A 13299-nucleotide genomic window follows, 5' to 3' on the forward strand; every position below is an offset into this window, starting at 1 on the left:
CATTGTATGCAAATGAATCAGATGTGTTATGCAAAGCTGATTAGTGTATGCAATTTGGTTTTAATTTTTACTTGGGTTGCATAGCTCATCCCCCTGGACAGTATGGACTACTATTTATCTTTAGTGCTTGCTTTTTAATTTTTATGTGACCTCCTTTGGTAACCAGGCCCTGTTCACCACATACCTTCTTATGGTTTTGCTTTGAAAGTTGTTTGTGTCTGGAATAAGTGAAAATGCAAAGTGTTTCGACAATTGTAAACATTTATTTTTTTCTTATTTAATGAGCCAAAACATTGGAAATCAGAAAATCAGGTTTAAAAGGAACACTAGGCTCTAAGGGTTCCTCACTCCTTTTTCTTTTCTTTTTTTTTTTGGCTGGGGCTGGGTTTGAACCCACCACCTCTGGTATATGGGGCTGGTGCCCTACCCCTTTGAGCCACAGGTGCCATCCCCTTTTTCTTGTTTGTTTCTTCTCTATTCCAAAGATGGTGTGGTTCCTGTTACAGAGCCATCAGGAAGGAATGTAGGGTGATTGGATGATTTGAGATTGCCACTGAACATGGCAGGAAGATTGGATTGGTTGGCCAGGTCGCTGGAGAAAGGCTTGGGTTCTTCTGGCTGTATTTGGATTCCCAAATTCCTTTGAAATATTCATTCATTATATATTTACTCAATAAATTTCATACGCCTGTGATTGAATAAGGCTTTGCATATGTGGTACATACGCATTCTGGATCTATCAAACCACTATGATAAATTCATTCTACCAACTCTTCAAAAGATGCTAAAGTCCAAACATTCTTCTAAGAACCTTTTTCAAAACTGAGGTCCACAGTTGCCACATAATGATGTAGTAAGCATTCGTAACTGGCAGATGGAGACTGGGAATATTATAATTTGTAATTATAGTTGTAATGGACCAATTCTCAGTTGTTCATTTGCTGAATTTTGGGGGCAGGTCTACACAAATGTTTTTAAAAATCTGAGATCTGTGTACTTCAGTTAATTAATAAGGTTATTTGAATGAACCTCCTTCTCCAGGACAGTTGTTATATAAGAATATAAATGTGGAGTTAGCTGGGTTTTTTGAAGACCTGAATACTTAGGAGAGAAAGAAAGATGAATTCAGGCCTACAGACAAATCTTGTAGGAATGAGTTTCGGATGATTTGAGGTGTTTTACTCAGCAAAAGGGACAGAAATGAAGGAGAGTTGGAAATGGACAAAGACAAGACTTCTCAATTGATTTTTCTTTTGTCCTTAAAGCGCCAATATATTGTCATTCCTATTTTCTCTGTCTTCCTCTGAATAAGATTTAGCTTAGAAAATGAAATGAATAACATAATTTTGGTACTGCTTTCTATAATAAGAGTTTAAAAAATGAAAATCTTATTTAAATGAAAGTACTGAGCTGCCTTGAAAAGAACAGTAGGGAGCAGTTTTGAAATTTCCTTTCCACTTTTTTTTAATGTTATCTAAATTTCCTTAACATAATACGTAAGTGAGAATGTAAGCGCATTAAAATTATAAAGAATATTGAGAAACCTGAATGAGTGCCTTACAAAATTGACTTGTAAAATAATGTACTCTTCACCTACTCTCTACAACTCATCATAGAAATTCAATTTTACTACATGATGGGATGGAAATAGCAGTGGACTGGGTGGGAGAGGCCCAGATTTTTATTTCAGCTTTTAAATTTACATTTATGAGACCTTGAATAAGTCAGATTCTTTGATTCTCTATTGCCTTACCTACTGTAACAAAAGGTTCTAGGAGAATCAAGATTATATATATGAAAGCATTTGATTATTATTAAGAACTATAAATGTGTTTTATATATATTATTGTTGTATATTTTATATTGTATATTATATAGTAATACAATTGGTCCTTCACACCCACACTATAAATACATGAGAACAAAAGGTTTTTTTTTTAAAAACAATTTTTAGTAAATCAATGAAGCAATTAAAAAATTCTATCTTTCTAAGATTTTTTACCCCTTGTTTTATGTTTCTATACCTAAAAGGAAAATTATGTGTAACAAATAATCAGATAAATCCTAACATTCAGTGGAAATTATATGTAACAAGGAGAAACTATGAATTAGCTTAACTCGATTTATCAAGTTAATCAGACTTAATGATAATTATAGTCTATTTCCTAAAATGTATAATGTCTCACTTTTTAAATATGAGAGTTTCCTGATGATGAAAACTTTTTTTTAAACATACAAGTATACCTTGGAAATACTGTGGATTTTGTCCCAGACCAGCACAAAAAAGTGAGTATTTCAATAAATAAAATCACATGAAATGTTTTGGTTTCTCAGTGCATATATAACTTATGTTTACACTATACTGAACTTTATTAAGTGTGCAATTGAATTATGTCTAAAAAAAAAGCATATGTCTTAACTACAAATACTTTATTGCTAAAAAATGCTCACTCATGATCATCTGAGACTTAACCGAATCATAATCTTTTCGCTGGTGAGAGGTGTTGCCTTGATGTTGATGGCTGAGCAGGGTGGTGGTTGCTGAAGGTTGTGGTGGCTACTGCAATTTTTAAATATAAGACAATGATGAAGTTTGCTGCATCAATTGATTCTTCCTCTTACAACAGATGAGATTTCTCTCTAGCATGCCTTGTACGTACAGTAGAACTTCTTTGGAATCAATTCTCTCAAACTCTGTGGCAGCTCTATCAACCAAGTTTATGTAAGATTTTAAATATCCTTTCTTGTTATTTCAACAATGTTCACAACATCTTTACCAGGAGTAGATTCCATCTTAAGAAACTACTTTCTTGGCTCATCTATAAGAAGCAGCTCCTCATTTGTTCAAGTGTGATCATGAGATTGCAACAAATAAGTCTTATCTTCAGCCTCCATTTCTCAATCTAGTTCTCTTGCTGTTGACACCAAGCCAACAGTTACTTCCTCCATTTAAGTCTTAAATGCATCAAAGTCATCCATGAGTGTTGGAATTGACTTCTTCCAAACTCCTGTGAATATTGATATGTATATTTTGACATCCTTCCACAAATCATGAATGTTCTCAATGGCATCTAAATGGTGAATCCTTTCCAGAAGGTTTTCATGATACTTTGTTCAGATCTATCAGAGGAATTACTATCTATGGAAGCTATTGCCTTACAAAATGTATTTCTTAAATAATAAGATTTGAAATTTGAAATTACTCCTTGATGGGCTGCAGAATGGATGTTGTGTTTGCAGGCATGAAAACAATATTTGTCTCCTTGAGCATCTCCCCCAGAGCCCTTGGGTGCTCAGGAGTATTGTTAATAAGCATTCATATTTTGAAAGCCATCTTTTTTTCCCTAAGAGTAGGTCTCAACAATGGGCTTAAAATATTCACTAAACCATGCTGTGAACAGATGTGCTGTCCTGCAGGCTTTGTTGTTCCATTTATAGAACACAGGAAGAATAGATTTAGTATAATTCTTAAGGGTCCTATGTTTTTCAGGATAGTAAATGAGCACTGGCTTCAACGTAAGGTCATCAGCTGCATTAGCCTGTAACAAAAGAGTCAGCCTATCCTTCAAATTTTTGGAGCCAGGCATTAACTTTTCTCTAGCTATGAATGTCCCAGACAGCATCTCCTTCCAAAAGAAGGCTGTTTGGTGTACATGAAGACTTTGCTGTCTAGCATATCTGCCTTCATCAGTGATCTCAGCTAGGTCTTCTGGATAACTGACTGCAGCTTCTACATCAACACCTACTGCTTGACCTTGCACTTTTATGTTATAGAGATGGTTTCTTTTCTTAAACCTCATGAACCAACCTCTACTAGCTTTAAACTTTTCTTCTGCAGCTTCTTCAACTCTCTGAGCCTTTATAGAGTTCAAGAGTTAGGGCCTTGCTCTGGATTAGGCTTTGGCTTAAGGCAGTATTATGGCTGTTTTGATCTTGTAGACCAGTAAAACTTTCTCCACATCAGCAACAATGCTGTTTTGCTTTCATAACATTTATGTGTTCACTGGAGTAACACTTTGAATTCCCTTCAAAAACTTTTCCTTTGCATTCACAACTTGGCTAACTTTCAGCCTTTCTCCACTTTTGAAATACCTTTCTCATTAAGCATAGTCATTTCTAGTTTTGATTTAAAGTGAGAGACATGTGATTCTTCCTTTCTCTTGATCACTTGAACACTTCCAGAGGTCATTCTAGGGTTACTGGTTGGTCTAATTCTGCTATTGTTTAGCTCAGGGAATAGGGAGGCCCATGAGGAGGGGTGAGAGATGTTGGAATGGGAAGTGGAGTAGTCAGAACACACACATTTATTAAATTCACTGTCTTATACAAGCATGGTCCATGGCACTTCCAAATAAACAATTACAATAGTTAACACCAAAGATCCCCATAAGAAATAGAATGATAATAAAAAAGTTCAAAATACTGCAAAAACTGCCAGAATATAACACAGAGACACAATGTGAGCAGGTGGTATTGGAAAAGTCGTCCCAATAAACTTGTCTGATGCAAAGTTGCTACAAACCTTCCATTTGTAAAAAATGCAATTATCTGTGATGCATAATAAAGCAAAGTGCAATAAAATAAGGTATGTCTATATAGGTACATTAAAAGTCAGTTGCATTGTAGCTGTTTGTCCGTAACCTTGTTAATGGTATTATGCACTTCTTGGCAAGTGTTATCTGGCATTGCTAACCATGAACAGAAATGGTATTTGGGAACTTGCAAACATATTTGTTCATGACCAGAAGTAGAGCCAAGGATGTGAGATTTGGGTGGAGAGGGAGAAGACTCAGAGAGATGGAAACACCTCGATTTTCAAAGGCAGATTGAGCTGGTACCTGAGCTGCAGGCCCCACATGCAGCTCTGAGGGGCACTGGGGAAGGCATCTCAGTCTTTCTGAACTCCAGCAACAATCTGCTGGGCCAATCCAGTTACTGAAGAGGTACTGGGGAGAAAGCCCCTTTTTTCTACCCCAGAGAAAGAGGGAGGGAAAGAAAAAATGACAAGGGAGCCACAAGCATATGTCTCATTTTCTGTCAATTAAAAACTCCTAAATTTCATTTTGTGTTATGTATTCAGAAGTTCCTGAATACACTCCATACCATATGACTTCCTGGTATCTCCTCTAAGCTGCTGTGGTCTGGGCTCTGTTCCTTCCTTTCCTTTCCCTCTCCATGCCTTTTCTTTCCTTCCTTTATTCTCCTTTTCTTCCCTCTCCACCTTCCTTTGTCTTGTGCATCAGTCTGAAACTCTTTATTGTTTGCTTTTTTAAAAAAAACCTTTTTTTTTGATGTATGTCCCAGGATTCCCTCCAGGGGATGACACATGGCTGCACTTTTTAAACAGGCCTCCTGGCTCAGCTCAGAGAGGATCACAAAGAAGAGGACTTCAGGGAGGAATTTCTCCCCAGTTTCCAATTCATCTTTGGGACTTTGCTCTGAGTCAACTAAAGCCCTATCACTTTGAAACAACCCAATTCTCCATCCTTGGTTTTCTCATTTTGTACCCACTGAAGCTTTCCCTGAGGTTTGAGATGTTTCTTAAACATTTTTCACAATTGGCAATTTTTAAAATTTGCTGTAGCACATAATAGAAAAAAGCACATACTTAGGATTTATGTTATGAAAAGCGCGATTCTGCTAAATTTCATTTTCAAATATAATCATTCAGAAAGTCTTATTTCAGAGAATCTAGCTGGGTTATGGGAGACACAGGAGTTCTCTAATACTGTGAGAAGAAAAGTGTTGTCCCCACAAATCCCAGTTCTGCCAAAGATGTTTCTAAGTTGAGTCTTTTAAGGACAATAACTCCTAGGAGGGACAATAATACCAAATCTGAGCTGATAATGATGGTGAACCTATCTTGTGTAAGGCACTCTCCCAAGCATTTTGATCTTCACAACAGTGCTCTTGGGTAGGTGCTGTGATTTCTCAATTTTATAAAGGAGGAGATTGAGTCACAGATAGGTCAAGAGCCTCATCCTGGAATGCACAGTGAGGAAGTGGCACAGTTAGCATTAGAGCTCTGTGAGGCTAGAGTCTTTGCCTTAAAACCCTCCAATATCCTGCCCCTGGAATGGGTTGCATGATGGGGTGATCCAGCCTTTAATGAGGTCCTAAACTGCCTGTGACCCGAACAACTGGGGTCCACACTAGCTTCATTTCTGCTCTTCAAGCGTGTCCCACTCACTCTGTCTGCCTAGTGTAAACTCTGACCCCAGACTCCTTGTCATTTAGGTTTCAGGTTAAAATCCCCACTGCAGGGGACTTGAGGCCTTATCAAAGCAGCCCCATCTCCCAACACCTAGAGTAGGTGCTTTTACAAATAGTTTGTTCAACAAATGCACAGCAAGAGACAGAAGCATGGAAGAGGCTTCCATTCTTGGACACCAAAGGGTAAGACATTATCTTGGTTTGGTCTGCTGTAACAGAATACTGTAGAGTGACTGGCTTAAACTGCAGCAATTTATTTCTTGCAGTTCTGGAAGCTGGAAGTCCTAGATCAAGGTACCAGTATGGCTGGGCTCTGGGGAGGACACTTCCTGCTTTGTTGAGGGCCATTCTCCTGCAGGCGCAGACTGGGACTGATCCAAGCTAACATTCATAACAAGTCCTAGTCCTTTTGCATCCCTCTCACAGGCTTGCAGTTGCATTTTGGAGTTTTCTCTTGCTTTGTGCAATGATCTACATCACAGTTAAGGATCACTCTGTTTAGCAGGACTTTTTACTGGGAGAGTAAATAGTTGTTTTTCACCCTGTCATAGGCTTTCACTAGAGGACACCACTGTAAATCTAAGTCACTATGGGGGAATCACCAAGCTTTTTGTCTTCCCTGATACAAGCCAAGAGAATATATGGTAGGTATTTACAAATTAATTTGTGTTTAGAAAATTTCCACATAGGAGGCAGAGTTCTCCTGGAAAATGTACCATACCCATTACCCCTCGCTTGAGCTCACAACTCAGACTTGGCCAGTCGGGTCTTCTCACCTGGAGTTTTGATGTTCATTCACAGGGACCAGCCCACTTCTTTAGGGTCCAGAGAGGTGGGCAGCATTGCTCTGATTCCAGGGAGAGCGATGAGCAGTCTTTGGCCATGGTGATAGTAGAGCCTTTTAGATCCCATTGTTTCTGTGGCCTGATTTTGGTTGACATCTACCAGTTCATCCTTCCTTTGTTCTTGTGTGTTTTCTGAGACTTCTGCTAACTCATCCTCAGCTTGAATCAGCCAGAGTTAGTTTTGTTCTTGCAGCAAATAATTGAGGCTGATACAGGTGCAGCACTGATAGGAATTAAGTCCAAGTGCAAAACTGGGACACCTGCTGAGGAATTGAATTTTCAAGGAGATACACAGAGAAGTCAAAAACTTTATTTGGGGTTCAGTGTCTCTTCGAAGTTCTCTTGGCTTTGATCCTTTTCCCTTTTTCTTTGGCTGTGCTTCTTTCTTCCCCTCACAGTAAGTAGGACCATCTTACTCCTTTGGCAGGCTAGGAAGGAAGCAGGATGAGCCCCTCAAGAGGGCAGTGGAGTCTCTTTGGAGAAATAGATATGCCTATTGACTTTGTCCATGCTAACCAAACAAAAAATCCTGTGGGCTTCCATGTGGTCTGTCCTAGGTTACAGGATGGGGCCACAAACTATTAGTGCCCTTTCATGTTACCTTTACAAGCAAGAGACACTGAGAACTGATTTAAACTAAAAGGGATAAGAGGTGAGTTACTGGCTAAAAAGACCATCAGGGAACCACACCCCACCCAGGCTTAGCCCCCTAGTGGGATGAGAGAATCTTTCCTGAGAGTTCCAGAAGAAAATTCTCAGCCAGGACTCTTGATCAACCTGGCCTTTATCACATGTCCATTGCTGGACCAATCACTTTGCTGGGTGACAAGTCTCTCTGACTGGTGAGGCTGGGGCTCTGTGTCTATTTGTGTGCAGGAGGGATGGGGGGCGGGAGGCTGGGAGGGCAGGAGTGGCCCCAGGAGAACAACACAGCAGGGTCCCATTCAGCAAAGAGACTTCTTGTCACTAAGGAGTGAGAGGAGAAGCCACCACCAACCAAATAGGCATCTGCTCCTGGTCCAAACTGGAGCTGGTAACAAGAGCAGATAACCCTTGTATGTCTGCTGTGAGGGGGTCCCTGGAGGTGGCTTCTGCTCATCTCTTTCTTACCAAGAGCACTCCTGTGACAGCATGACACTTGCCAGAATACTGCCTCCCTCAGTCTTTATATTTCCTTTAGACCTGGTATTAGTTTCCTGGGGCTGTTGCAACCAATGACCATGAACTTCATGTCTTAGAGCAACAGCAAGATATTTTCTTATAGTCCTGGATCCTGGAAGTCCACAATCAGGGTGTTATCAGGGCTGCTATTCCTCTGCAGCTCCAGGGAGAGAAACTTCCATGCCTTGTGCAGCTTCTGGAGACTCTGATCTCTGCCTCTTCACTGAATAACCTTCTCTTCTTTGTGTCTTCTCTCTGCTCCTTATGAGGACATGTGTCATTAGATTTAGGGTAAACCAGGATAATCCAGGATGAACACACCTCAAGATCCTTAATTTGGTTATATCCTAAAAGACCCTCTTTTAAAAATAAGGTCATGTCCATAGGTTCTGGGGGCTAGGATATGGGTACAACTTTTTGGGATCCCCCAACCAACCCACTGCAGGGTACTTAGTCTTCTCTGGTTTCATTATTTATTTGCATCATCCATCACCCTCCCTTTGCCCATCCACTGTGCTCCCCACCTCCCTCTTTCACTGTATAAGGGTTAGGATCTGTCATCTGGTCCTAAAACAGTACCAGAGCAGATCCTCAGTAAACATCAATGGACTGAAGGAAGGAATGAAAGCTTTGGTCTTGGACTGTGGCCCTTAGCACTTTATCCACATATTCAGTGCTGCTCTTAGCCTGTTGCATCAGTCCCTGGCTGTAATGTGCACTCCCTGAAGCCTGTTTTTCATAATTCTAGATAATCACTTCTGCCTTAAAATTCAGGACAATAAAATTTATGTGGCAAATATTTCGCTAAATGCTGCCCTGTGAATTAATAATCAGTATAGGCAATGTATAAATACAACCCACATGTTGCGTAGATTTGGTTTTATTAAAATTGCCCATTCAGCTGTAAATAATTTTGGCTTTTCCTCTCTCCTCCCAACCTTCCTCTCATATTACATTACAGGTAAAGCCACCAATCATTGAACTGCATGTGGCCAGAGCCTGCAAAATTTTTTTTCACTCTACCTCTCTTTTTCAAGTCAATCTCCTTTCCCAATTTTTATTTTCTTAAATTGGTTCTGAACAAGTGAGGCTTGAAAGGAAGGCTTCACAGGGACACTAAACCGGTTCCAATACATTGAAAAGTTGGGAGCTAAATTTTAGTTTTGACTGCCTTTAATCTAATATTAAAAAAAATCCTAATTAACATGTTCTGCCTCTTGAGCAGCCGTCTCATCAGTCTGAAACACCTGCTGGGAAGAAGTATTAATGGAATAATTTCTATTGAGACATTTTGCAGCCACAAAATAATTAAATGTTAGTAGTGATGGCCCACAGCTCTGGGAGTTCGTATGTGTCCATCCTTGTGTAGGTGGAAGGTTTCCAAACAGCCTCTCAACAGTGTCTGGAGCCCCTCCCACCAAGCAGCGCAGTGCTAGACACTTAGCAAACATTGGCCTGGTTTGCGACCATACATATATGAATTGATTCCTGGAGCTTTCTTATGAGAAAACAGTTCTCCCATTTTTGAAGAAAGGAGTTGGTGTACACCAGAGCGCCGGGTTTCAATTACATTGCACATGGCTATGCTGAATGAACAAACTCTAAAAGGGCCCTGCAGACACCACAAAAATGTTCCCCAGGTGCAAAAGCATAAAGACATAAGCATTATTATACAAATGTTGTCCTGCAAACCTAAGGAGTGAGCATCAGGTTGGGATCAGATCCCCGAGATGCATAATTAGTGAGCACATCACCTCCTGAGATGGTGACTCATCCACCATGTGTGATGGTTTCCACCACACCAACGTGGGCCAGAGATTGATTTCAGCCACACCCATGAAAGTCTGGGCTAGCCTGAAGTGGTTTAATGCATAATTTGACTCCATAAGTATTTGCAATTTGCATGTAAATGGAGATATCCAGTGAGGAAATTGAAGTCTGCTTCATAAGGAACATTTTTCTTTCATTGTTGTGTTACTTAGGAAAGAGGCAAAAAAGTATAACTGCATCCTGGGCAGTCTTGATTAAGCTTGAAAATATGCCCTTTATCACCCCTGGAACTTCCTATGGAGGGCACCGTTCAGCGAGGCTGCAGGCTGGCACATCTCTAGCCTCTACGGTGCTAAAATTAAGATTTTAAGTCTCTGTACCTAGGTTAGGCTTTGTAGAGTTAATTCTACAGAAAGCCTACAGAACTGGATGAAAACAGAAAGGTGTGTAATGAAATAAACGAATATCTTCCTCTATCCCCTCAGCTGGTACACGAGGCTATGCCAGGTTTTCCTGTCCCCCAGTGGCGTTAGGAGGAGGAGTGGGCCCAGAAAGAGGCAATGATGAGTGATATTTTAAAATGTATTAAGAAATAAGTGCTAGGACCTTAGCTTTTACACAAGGGCAAGAGCTATGCCTCCTTTTTTTTTTGGACAGAGCCTCAAGCTATCCCCCTGGGTAGAGTGCCATGGCATCACAGCTCACAGCAACCTCCAACTCCTGGGCTCAAGCAAGTCTTCTGCCTCCGCCTCCCAAGTAGCTGGGACCACAGGTGCCCACCACAACACCTGGTTATTTTTTGGTTGCAGCCATCATTGTTGTTCGGCAGGCTGGGGCTGGATTTGAACCCGCCACCTTAGGTGTATGTGGCTGGCACCTTAGCCACTTGAGCCACAGGCACCAAGCTGAGCTGTGCCTCCTTAAGTCGACAGCTCTGTAGTTGCAGTTGAGTTATCTCTGGGTCACAGTTACATGAAGCTCTCATGAGGTCACCTGCTGCAGGGTAGAAAACTCGGGAGCTCGGAGTGACTGGGAGGTGCAGGTCTGTTCTGGGAGTTATACCGAAGGAGAACGTGTCTCTGTATGGTGCAGAGAGGGAGAAGCCCAGGGGAGAAGGAAGGCCTGAGCCTGCTCTGAGATATGCTCCATTTTGCGTTGCTATAAAGAAATAGCTATATTCTTGAGGTCAGGTCATTCATGGAGAAAAGAAGTTTAATTGGCTCATGGTTCTTCAGACTGTACAAGAAACCTAGTGTCAGCATCTGCTTCTAGTGGGGGCTTCAGGGAACTTCCACTGTAGGCAGGGGAGAAGGGGGACAGCATGACCCACATAGCAAGAGGGGGAAATGAATGGTTTAACAGTGGTTCTCAACCTGTGGGTCACGACCCCTTTGTGACAATGAAAATACATCCTGCATATCAGATATTTACATTACGATTCATAACAGTAGCAATGTTACAGTTATGAAGAAGCAATGAAAATAATTTTATGGTCACCACAACATGAGGAACTGTATTAAAGGGTCACGGCAGTAGGAGGCATTAGGAAGGTTGAGAACCACTGGTTTAAGATCTTACTCTCAGTTGTCACAGGCCACAGCAACAGGACTGTTTGTATAGTGGGCAAGAACTGAACCAAGAAGGTCCCTGATGCAAAATGCCAAGCAGGGCCAGAGCCCATTGGCTGTGGCCTGGAACCAAGGTAAGAAAAGAGAAAGTGAGGAAATGACCAGGTGAGAATACGCTGTGTGTGTCTGTCTGTGGGGATATGCTATTTTTTAGATAATTTGGTAAGATAATAATCAGATGAGCTCTCAAATTGTCTGAGGAGCTAAGTTTTTTTTTTTAGTGTACAATTCCCATTCTAAGATTTTTACATATATTAATCATTTAATTCTTATAATGACACCATAAGGAAAGTACGATTATTATCCTCATTTAACAAATGAGGAAACAGAGGAAAAAGCATGTAAATCACTTGCACAACTAGTAAGTGGAGCCCAGGCGGTCCTATTCATTCATTCCTGACTCTTCAGGACCTCACCATATGTGGCCAGCTGAATAAGGGCACCCAGAGTATCCAGGTCCTAACCCCCAGAATCTGTGAGTGTTACTTTATGTGGCAAGAGGGATTTTGCAGAAGTGATTAAGTTAAGGATGTTGAGATGGGGAGACTGTTTGGGATTATCTGGTCTTTCCTAATGGAAGTGAACTTTGAGAGGGAGGCAGAGGGAGATTTGACTGCAGAGGAGGAAGAATGTGATGTGAGGATAGAGTCGGGAACCAGGATATGCAGGTGGGGCCCAAGATGTAGAAAAGGCAAGTCCTTATTCTGCCATGTATAACGCATAACTTAGTCCAAATTTCTGAGGGAACAATAAGGATGAGCATTATACATGGGTAGTACTAATTCCATGTCTATATAAATGTTTTAAATTCTTTTATTTATGCTTATGCATTAAAAGTATAACTCACTGTTAAAAATACAAAAATTCTTTTATAATACAAAAAACAAGTATCAAAATGAACAAATAAAATTTTAAATTAAAAAATTAAAAGGAAAGTTTTTTTTCCTGGAAGTTTGGGCCCAAAATGCGGGTGCACATTAAACACAGAAGCACATTATACAGAGCAAAATACAGTACAACAGATCCTTCCCTGGAGCCGCTGGGAGAGCTGGCCCTGCCTACGTCTTGATTTGGCTCCTGTCAGACCCATTTGGACTTCTGGCCTCCAGAACTATAAGATAATACATTGATTCATTTTAAGACACTAAGTTTGTGGTAATTTGTTACAGCAGGCATGGGAAACACATATGCCGTAATTCTCACCTCTTTTCACAGAAACAAATACAGATGATGTCCCCAGGGCAAACTTGTCCACGGGGGTACCCATGTTTTGACGCCCTCAACTCCCACCAAGTTAACAGTATGTGTATGTGTGTGTATATGTATGTGTATGTGTGTGTGTGTGCTTGTATTTGGTGAGGGCAAGGCATAATAAACACATATTGTATGTATGAGATTCAATATTATAAAATATCTCAAAGTTCAGTTTTTGAAAACTTATGAATATTAATTGAATGTACTATTATAAACCTAAGTACTTTGACTCTGCAAAGAATATTATAGTTTGAATATGGTTTGTCCCCATTGAAATTTATATTGAGGCTCATTCACAATGTGGCAGTGTTGGGGGTTAGTGCCTGAGTGGGGATTAGGTCATTAGGATGGATTGGTGTCTTTTTCCTGAGACAGGTTAGTTCCCAAAGAAATGGATTAGCTCCTGGGAGAGCAGGTTACCATGGGTG

This window comes from Otolemur garnettii, unplaced genomic scaffold, assembly GCF_000181295.1.
Source record: "Otolemur garnettii isolate 467f Iridium unplaced genomic scaffold, OtoGar3 scaffold00013, whole genome shotgun sequence".
In the NCBI taxonomy this organism is placed as follows: Eukaryota; Metazoa; Chordata; class Mammalia; order Primates; family Galagidae; genus Otolemur; species Otolemur garnettii.